Raw genomic sequence first — 8,980 nt, forward strand, 5'->3', positions numbered from 1 at the left:
GCTATCTCAGGGGTGTAGGAGCGAGGGGGGCTATAAATAGGCCCGTGACGGTGAGCCGATTCGGGAGCGTCGGTGACTCATCGTGGCGCGCATGGGGGTGTAGGGAGGAGCTGGGGTCGAAACCACGGTCTTAGGACGTGGTTTTGGACCACCAGAACCATCTACACAGAGGGAGAGAGAGAGGAGTCGAGCATCTGTGGCCGCGCAACCTTAGCCGGTTATTGTGCGCGCGGGCACGCGTCGCCCGAGCTCTAGCGCGGGAGAGGAGGGGCCCTGAGGGTTGCTCGACGCGGAGGGGTTGTCGGGGAAGAGGTTAGACATCTCAGGGGAGGCTCGAACTGGCCGAGAGCGTCGCGCCCACCTCGGTGGCTTCCTGTAGCGCGCCGAGAGCGCAGTTTTGGCATGCCACGGCATGATGGTGCGCTCTGAGACACTTTGGACGTGTCTAGCATGTCCTGGCACTAGCTGGGAGTGTGGCTAGCCGTTTGGGTCTCGTGGGAGCTTCGGCTCGTCAAGGGAGACAACGAATACTTGTCCTATCAGCTTTGAACTAAAGCTTAGATTGGGGTTTTTGTCATTTCCACTTTGAACCAGTGAGGGGCCAGTTGACTGGGGTTGGGCATTGATACTGGCCACCTAATCTAAGAGTTTGGAGCAAAGGGGTTGGATTTAGCTATGGGTTAAAGGTGCTTTTATCCATCTGTCAAAAGGTGCTCGACAGTGGTTTGAGGGGGTTGGACCCCACCACTAGTGTTGCAACTTAACAGGTTTGGGTTTGGTGCTAAAACATGGGGTTTTACCAAGTTTGAGCTCCACTGGACAAGTTTAGCTTTGTAAACTTGAAAACACCACCATTTGACCAGATATGTCCCTTCCAAAGAGAGTGTGGGTAAATTTAGTCCCACAAATCCCATTTTTTGTGTGGAACCCTCATTTGAGGTATTAGGCAATCCTGCAAAGTTTCTGCATCATAGGACAAACTTTGCTATGTAGAGTTGCTCTAACTCCAATCTGGACACAAGGGGTTTTAGGGTTATTTGGGGTCCTTAATCACCTTGGATCAAGGTGATTCTTTATGTGGACACCAAATATGGCTTAGGGATACCACTGGAATTTTCTAGGATTTTATTGAGAATATTTCCTTTGGAAATATTTCAAAAGGTCAAAACAGACAGATATGGTTTTCAGGGTTTTACTCAAATAATATTAATATAAATAGGGGTTAGAAAACTTATGTATGGAAAATATATGTCCTACTAGTCATCTCCAAATTTAATCCGATTTTTCTAAGGCGGAAAAGTATTTTTTTCCATGTAGGAATACCAATTTTGGCCTTAGAAATGGACTTGTGATTAAATTAGGAAAACAATTATAAAATAATTATTTTGGTGGTTTTGGGTTATAAAAATATATCAAAATCAGATCACCAACTTTGGGTAAGAACACTCCTTGCCATCAAGGGCATGTAGTGCAACTCAAAGTAGGGTTTGTAACTTAACCAGAAATAAGAATAGGGTTTTTGGAAACAACTCAATATTGAAAATGGGGTTTTAATCATCACATGATCAAACACACAAGCTTACAATGACAATCATGGCACTCACATCATTAGTTTGAAAAAAAATTAACAAGCTCAGATTTTTGCATACAGAGATAGTTGTACTAAAAACAGGGTGTGACAGATGTATAGCTACGATAGGGGGAGTGCATCTACATACCCTTGTAGATCGCTAAGCAAAAGCATTAATTAGCGATTGATGTAGTCAAACGTCTTCAAGGTCCAATCAGGATCTGTCCCGATCCTGTGCCGAATGGAGTGCACCTTCGCATTCAGCACACTTACGGCTCACTCCTGGCGGGATCTAGACTGGCCTCACAGATCAATACTAGTCTTATCTCCGCATTGGCCTCACGGATCAATACTAGTCTTATCTCCGCACTCTGTCCTCACTCATGCGCACCCGGGACCAACTGCCCGACCGGTCACCCATCCTAGAAATACTCCAAGCCATGCACACTTAACCTCGGAGTTCTATTCGAATGGGCTCCTAGAAAAGAATAAATTCCTTATTGATATGAGTAGTCTATCACCCCTAATATACAAAGCTATAACATACACCCCCACTCACAGGAACCGACGTCCTCATCGGGTCACAGGAAACTTCCCTCTTGGCACAAACGTCTGTGCATCCAATCAGTACATGTGACATGTTGTGTGCCACGACGGGTCACAAACGTCATGAACAACATGACTGTGCACCTAGATCTAGACTAGCCCCATAGACCAATACTAGTCTTTTCTGCGCACTTTGTCCTCACTCATGCGCACCCGGGACCAACTTCCCGATCGTCACTAATGACCCACAAGTGTAGGGGATCTATCATAGTCCTTTCGATAAGTAAGAGTGTCGAACCCAACGAGGAGCAGAAGGATCTGACAAGTGGTTTTCAGCAAGGTATTCTCTGCAAGCACTGAAATTATCGGTAACAGATAGTTGTGTGATAAGATGATTCGTAGCAAGTAGCAAGTAACAAAGGTGCAGCAAAGTGGCCCAATCCCTTTTGTAGCAAGGGACAAGCCTAGACAAACTCTTATAGGAGGTAAAGCGCTCCCGAGGACACATGGGAATTTCTGTCAAGCTAGTTTTCATCATGTTCATATGATTCGCGTTCGCTACTTTGATAGTTTGATATGTGGGTGGACCGGTGCTTGGGTGCTTCCCTTACTTGGACAAACATCCCACTTATGATTAACCCCTCTCGCAAGCATCCACAACTACGAAATAAGAATTAAGACAAAGTCTAACCATAGCATTAAACTAGTGGATCCAAATCAGCCCCTTACGAAGCAACGCATAAACTAGGGTTTAAGCTTCTGTCACTCTACCAACCCATCATCTACTTACTACTTCCCAATGCCTTCCTCTAGGCCCAAATAATGGTGAATTGGTATGTAGTCGACGTTCACATAAAACCACTAGAGGAAAAACAACATACAACGTATCAAAATATTGAACGGATACCAAATTCACATGACTACTTATAGCATGACTTATCCCATGTCCTCAGGAACAAAAGTGACTACTCACAAAGCATAATTATATTCATGACCAGAGAGGTATTGAATAGCATCAAGTATCTGAACATATAATCTTCCACCGAGTAATCCAACTAGCATCAACTACAAAGAGTAATTAACACTACTAGCAACCTTACAAGTACCAATCGGAGTCGCGAGACGGAGATTGGTAACAAGAGATGAACTAGGGTTTGGAGATGAGATGGTGCTGATGAAGATGTTGATGGTGATGAGTACCCTCCGATGAGAGGAGTGTTGGTTGTCACATCCCTGACACCTTAAGCAAGTTAGTCTTGTGCTCATGTCTTCTTTGCATTGCATCTAAGAAAATTTCAACAAAAACAAAGGAAGTGATGAAGGAAAGCTCAAAAACCCTAGCCACTTCTTTAAATAAAGGAATTCTCAAACTAGTTAAAATCACTGAATCCAAAATGGCCTCAAGAAAAGTTCAAACTTTCTGATAAATCATGAAAGTAAATGAGCAATGAAGAATACCATTTTCTTGACACTTTAAGTATTTTAAATAAATGCAAAAAGCTACTAGTTTCAAGTTTTAAATTTGAAATCAGAAACTTTAAATTTTCAAAAATGTTGAAAACTCTGGAAACGGGTGGAAATATTCCAACAAATATTCTAGGGTGCTTAACATAGCTTTTACAATTTATTTGGGAGCTGAAATAATTAGTAAATCAATTTCAGTATTTAAAACAGAAACAAAACAGAAAAAAAATGGAAAACCTTACCTGTCGCCTAGCCGGCCCAGCCCAGCTCCTCCTGTCGTCTCCCTCCTCGCCAGTAGGAGCAGGAGGTGGCCGCCGCGTTGCCGCACGCCTCCACGCAGCTCCCTGGCTGCCTGGCCGCCATTTCGCGCTCGCAAGCACGGGGATAAGCTCCCCGTGGCCGACCCTATCCATTCCCAACGCCAGATCCCCTCCTCCTCTCGGATCTCTCCTCCCTCCTTCTGCCGCCATTGGAGCCCGAGCAAAGCTCGAGCTGCCCGTGCCCCTAGCCATAGGATCCCTCTGTGAGTGCGCCGTTAGCTCCGCCTCGTCGATCTGGACCTCCCTGCAGAAGCCGAATCTTCCCCGAGCCCTGCAACGCCCACGGCACCGTCGTCTTCAACCTTCGGCCGCCGGCGAGCTCTGCTCGATTCGTCGCCCTCAGCCCTTCCCCGAGCCGTCTAAGCTCTGCTCTGCACTCCCCGCGAGCATGCGGTCATTTCCCCTAAGATCTCCCCGTCGATCCCCTCCTCTAGGCCTAGTTCCACCGGAGCCCGACAAGATCCGCCACTGCAGCTCGTCGCCGGTAGCCCTCCGGTGACCAGCTCGTCTTTTCGAGGGCACCAGCAGCTTCAGGCCGTCGCGTAGATGCTGTAGGAGCTAAGAACCATGCGTAGTTCTCTCTGTATCAATGATCTCGATGACGCCCGAAACTTGGCCGCCGCCAAGCTCGTCGCTGGCGTCATCTCCGGCCAGATCAGCCCCGGCTAAGTGCAGAAATGGAGCTGCGGGAGATGTGTCGTTCTTCTGGTGCTCTCCGCGCAGCGTTTGGCCCCTTGGGCGCCGTTTCCGAGCCCCTCCGCCGTTCTGCTGGTCGCGGGAGGCTCCCCACCGGTGAGGACGACCTCGCCGCCGGTGGATCTCGGCTGGCCTGAGCCACTGAAAATGCTATTTTCAATCATGTTTGAAGAAGTTACATAACCCAAACATGTAGATTAATGAATAAGTCGATTCTTATAATTACTTTATAAATGGAATATGAAAAGTATTTAAATTTCTTTTTGTTTGACATGATCAAACATTGTTCTAATAACAAACCAGTACCTTAACATGACATCTCATGCATGCTAACATCAAGTTGATCTGAGCATCAGGTCGAATCAATTAAATCGGTATCCGAGAATACCTCGTTTTAATTGATATTTGAATGTGATTCAAATCAACTTCAAACCTAATACATGTTGATTATATTAGTTTATCACCTTGCATTCTCATGCCATGCTCATACATCATCTTGTTTGCATATGATTGTTATTGATTGTTGCCATTCATTTCGGTAGGCTCCGCACCCCCCGATTCCACCGAATATCCGTCTGACGGATATTGTCCCTCCTCTGAGCAACAAGGCAAGCAAACATTTTGATCATCCCGATAAATCCCATGTTCTTGCTCCTGCACTTCTTTATTGCATTAGGATCAAATGCTTCAACTGCTTTTGCCACGTTAGTTGAACCCACTTCCTTTGCATGACCTAACCTTGTCACAGTAAATAGCCCAACCTTGCAACCTAGCATACCTGGTAGTCGCTTGAACTATGTTGTGCCTTATCCTGCTATGCATGCTATGCTTAGAGTTGTGTATGGTCTGTCATCTGGGAGATGAACAGAATTGTGAGAATGTGTTCGGTAAGCAAAGGTTGTGTGTTGAATCTGACTTGGTAAAGGTACCGGTGAAAGGCTGTGTAGGAGTACATGGCGGGTTGTTTCATTGGAACCGTCCTTAGGAACTGAGTTCCGTGTATGTAATCCAAGACTAGATACTACCACATGCTGGGCCCTGAAATATGACCCCGCTCGGCCTATTAATCGCTTAGTACTCGGTCCAGGAGTTGCAAGTAGTTTCTGGTGTTTATAGTAATGCTGGAGGCCGTGCATGGTGCTGACCTGAGAGGTGGGCCGTGATGCCGTAGGCAGTGGCACGGTGTACCAAGTGGCACCCGGATGGTGGGCTTGGGAACCCTGCGCACATCGTTTCAGGCCGTGGCGGAAACCTCGGCCGGACTTCCGTACGGGTTACTCTCAGATAGGCGATAAACCTGGACTAGGTACTAGTGTGGTTAACGGTCGTGGCCGACTCCCTCGCTGGGCTTCCGCTTGAAGGTTGCCGAGGTGCATGACGTGCACATGGAGATAAGTGGCGAGAGCGTGTGTGACGAAGTACACCCCTGCAGGGTTATGATCTATTCGAATAGCCGCGTCCGCGGATATGGACTACTTGGAGACATATGTTGTTCATAGATAACTTCAATGGCTACTCATAAAATTGTCAAGATAAGCGTGAGTGTCGTGGACGGCAATTCCGTATGGAGACGGAATGATTCCACGATAGTGTATTGTTGTGGTGTTAGTGGACTCGTGTGCGAGAAATCAAGTTGTCAAAATTATTTAAAAATGCAAGTTGTTTAGCCACGAGTCAGATGCTGGCTTTCCGCATGAAACCCCACAATACTCCTTTGATACCTTGCATGAGTAGTTAGATATCCTGAAGTCTTGCTGAGTACCTTCGTACTCATGTTTGCTTAATAAATGTTGCAGAGGTTGCTAATGACCCTAATGGAGGGTTCTTCGTAGACATCGACGACGACGAGTAGCTGGTGTCCCAGCTACGATCTAGCCCTACGTTGGATCTGTAGTATAGTCAGGCCATGTGCCTTCTAGTTGCCTTGTCTGTACTCAGACAGTTTAAACTCTTCCGCTGGCTTGTAACTGAATGACTGCTTTTATGGGTCGTGAGACCCTTAATGTGTAACATTATGTGTGTGGCTCTTCCGAGCCTCTTAAATAAAGTTTGTATGTTTATGGTTATGTTGTGATGCCATCGATGTATCTATACATATCGGTATGCCATGCGTACGTGTGTCGCACTTGATATGTATGGGGTTCGATTATCTAGTCGTGAACTTTAGTAGCACTCCTTACAAGGAAATGCCCCTTTGTGATCCAATGAGCCTTGGTAGTTCGCTACTGCTCCGGACACATTGGTTGACCGGCATGTGTCCTTCTTAGTTGTTGTGTCTGTCCCCTTTGGGGAAATGTCACGCGATGTAATGGAGTCCCTGTAGCTTGCTACGACTCGTCTACACTCGCTGGTGACCGACACCTGCTATGTTGGGTCATGTATGCCTGTCCTTGTGCGGTACTGCCACTTTGGTTTATGACTAGACATGTCGATCCGGGTTCTTGACATTGGAATGCTAGCGACACTATTGCATACGTGAGTCAAAAGAAGCAAACGGTCCCGGCTAAGGTAAGGCTGCAGCCGTGGAGTTAACCGTGCGTGAGACCGCAATGGGATGCGATGTGTTACAGGCTGGATTCCTATGGTTTAGGATCGGGGTCCCGACATTGGTGATGACGATGGCGACGATTTCCCCCTCCGGGAGGGAAGTTTCCCCGGCAGGACGGCCCTGCCGGAGCTCTAGATTGGTTCTGCTCAAGTTTCGCCTCGTGGCGGCGGCAATTCCTCCCGAAAGCCTTCTCTTGATTTTTTCTGGAACGAAACCCTCCTTATAGCAAAAGAGGGGAGCAAGAGAGCCAACAGGGAGCCCACAAGCCCCCTAGGCGTGGCCAGGGGGTAGGCCGCGCCTAGCAGGCTTGTGGCCTCCTGGTGGCTCCCCTTTGGTACTTCTTCCACCCAGTATTTTTTATAAAATCCAAAATAAGTTCTCGTTGATGTTCATGGCTTTTGGAGTTGCGCAAAATAGGTATCTCAAACTTGCTCCTTTTTCAGGCCAGAATTCCAGCTGCCGGCATTCTCCCTCTTCATGTAAACCTTGTAAAATAAGAGAGAAAAGGCATAAGTATTGTACCATGAAGTGTAATAACATCCCATAAAGTGATAAATATCAACATAAAAGCATGATGCAAAATGGACGTATCAACTCCCCCAAGCTTAGACTTTTCTTGTCCTCAAGCAGAAACCGAGATTAATAAATATGCCCACATGTTTAGAGAGAGGTGTCGACAAAACAACATACGGACATGTAGGCATCATGATCATAATCAGAACAACAATATCATCATATCATCTGTTATGCTAAAATGGTAATTCCTTCACAAAGTAAAGTATGGATCAAGAACCTTATTGAGAATTAACAACCAATAGCCTTTAGTCATTGAAGCAATTGCAATTTATCATAACATCGGAAAGAGTCAAATAAGAGCTTGTAAAGCAAATCCACATACTCAATCATCCTTTCGTCTTCTACAATTGCTACAACTCACGTGGTACTCATGAGATCAAAGTTTCAGTCGGACACACAGAAAGATGGGGGCTTATAGTTTTGCCTCCCAACTATTTACCTCAAGGGTAATGTCAACAATAATAATTTTTGAGTACTTACTTCCAAGTTGACATATGAATATAGATCTTTCCCTAGCATATGAAGTTAGCCAAGACAAAGGCGAAATAAGGAATTGGTGTCGATCACCAAGACACTTTTAAGGGCAAAAAGTAAAGGTACAAGATAGGCCCTTTGCAGCGGGAAGCAGAGGTTGTCATGCACTTTTGAGGTTTGGATGTGTGTCCTCTTAGTGTGAAGGAACGTCACTTTATATTGCCTCCTGTGATAAAGAACTTTATTATGCAGTCTATCGCTTTTATGTCTTCCTCATCACAGGTTCGTACAAAGCTTATTTTCCACACACTAATAGATCATACATATTTAGGGAGCATTTTTTATTGCTTGCGCCGATGATAACTTACTTGAGGGATCTTATTCAATCCATAGGTAGGTATGGTGGACTCTCATGGAAAAACTGGGTTGAAGGTTTATGGATGCACAAGTAGTATCTCTACTTGGTGCGGAAGTGTTGGCTGATATGGGGTGGAAGCAAGTGTCACATGCTAAGGGATCTCTAGTCATATAACATTGTTCGGAACCAAGCAAACATAATTCATTATGTTGTCTTCTTTGTCCAACATCTACTTCTAAGCATGCAATAGCTAAATGAGTGTTCACAATCATAGATGTGCCCAAGATGATATATTTGTATGTGAACCTCTCTTTCTTTATTACTTCCTATTAATTGCAGCAATGACCAAGGTCTACATTTGTCCACCCACAACAGGTTTCAATCAACATTCTTTTTGTATGTGAAGCCATCACTTCCCATAATATCAT

Source organism: Hordeum vulgare, chromosome 6H (assembly GCF_904849725.1).
Source record: "Hordeum vulgare subsp. vulgare chromosome 6H, MorexV3_pseudomolecules_assembly, whole genome shotgun sequence".
Classification (NCBI taxonomy): domain Eukaryota; kingdom Viridiplantae; phylum Streptophyta; class Magnoliopsida; order Poales; family Poaceae; genus Hordeum; species Hordeum vulgare.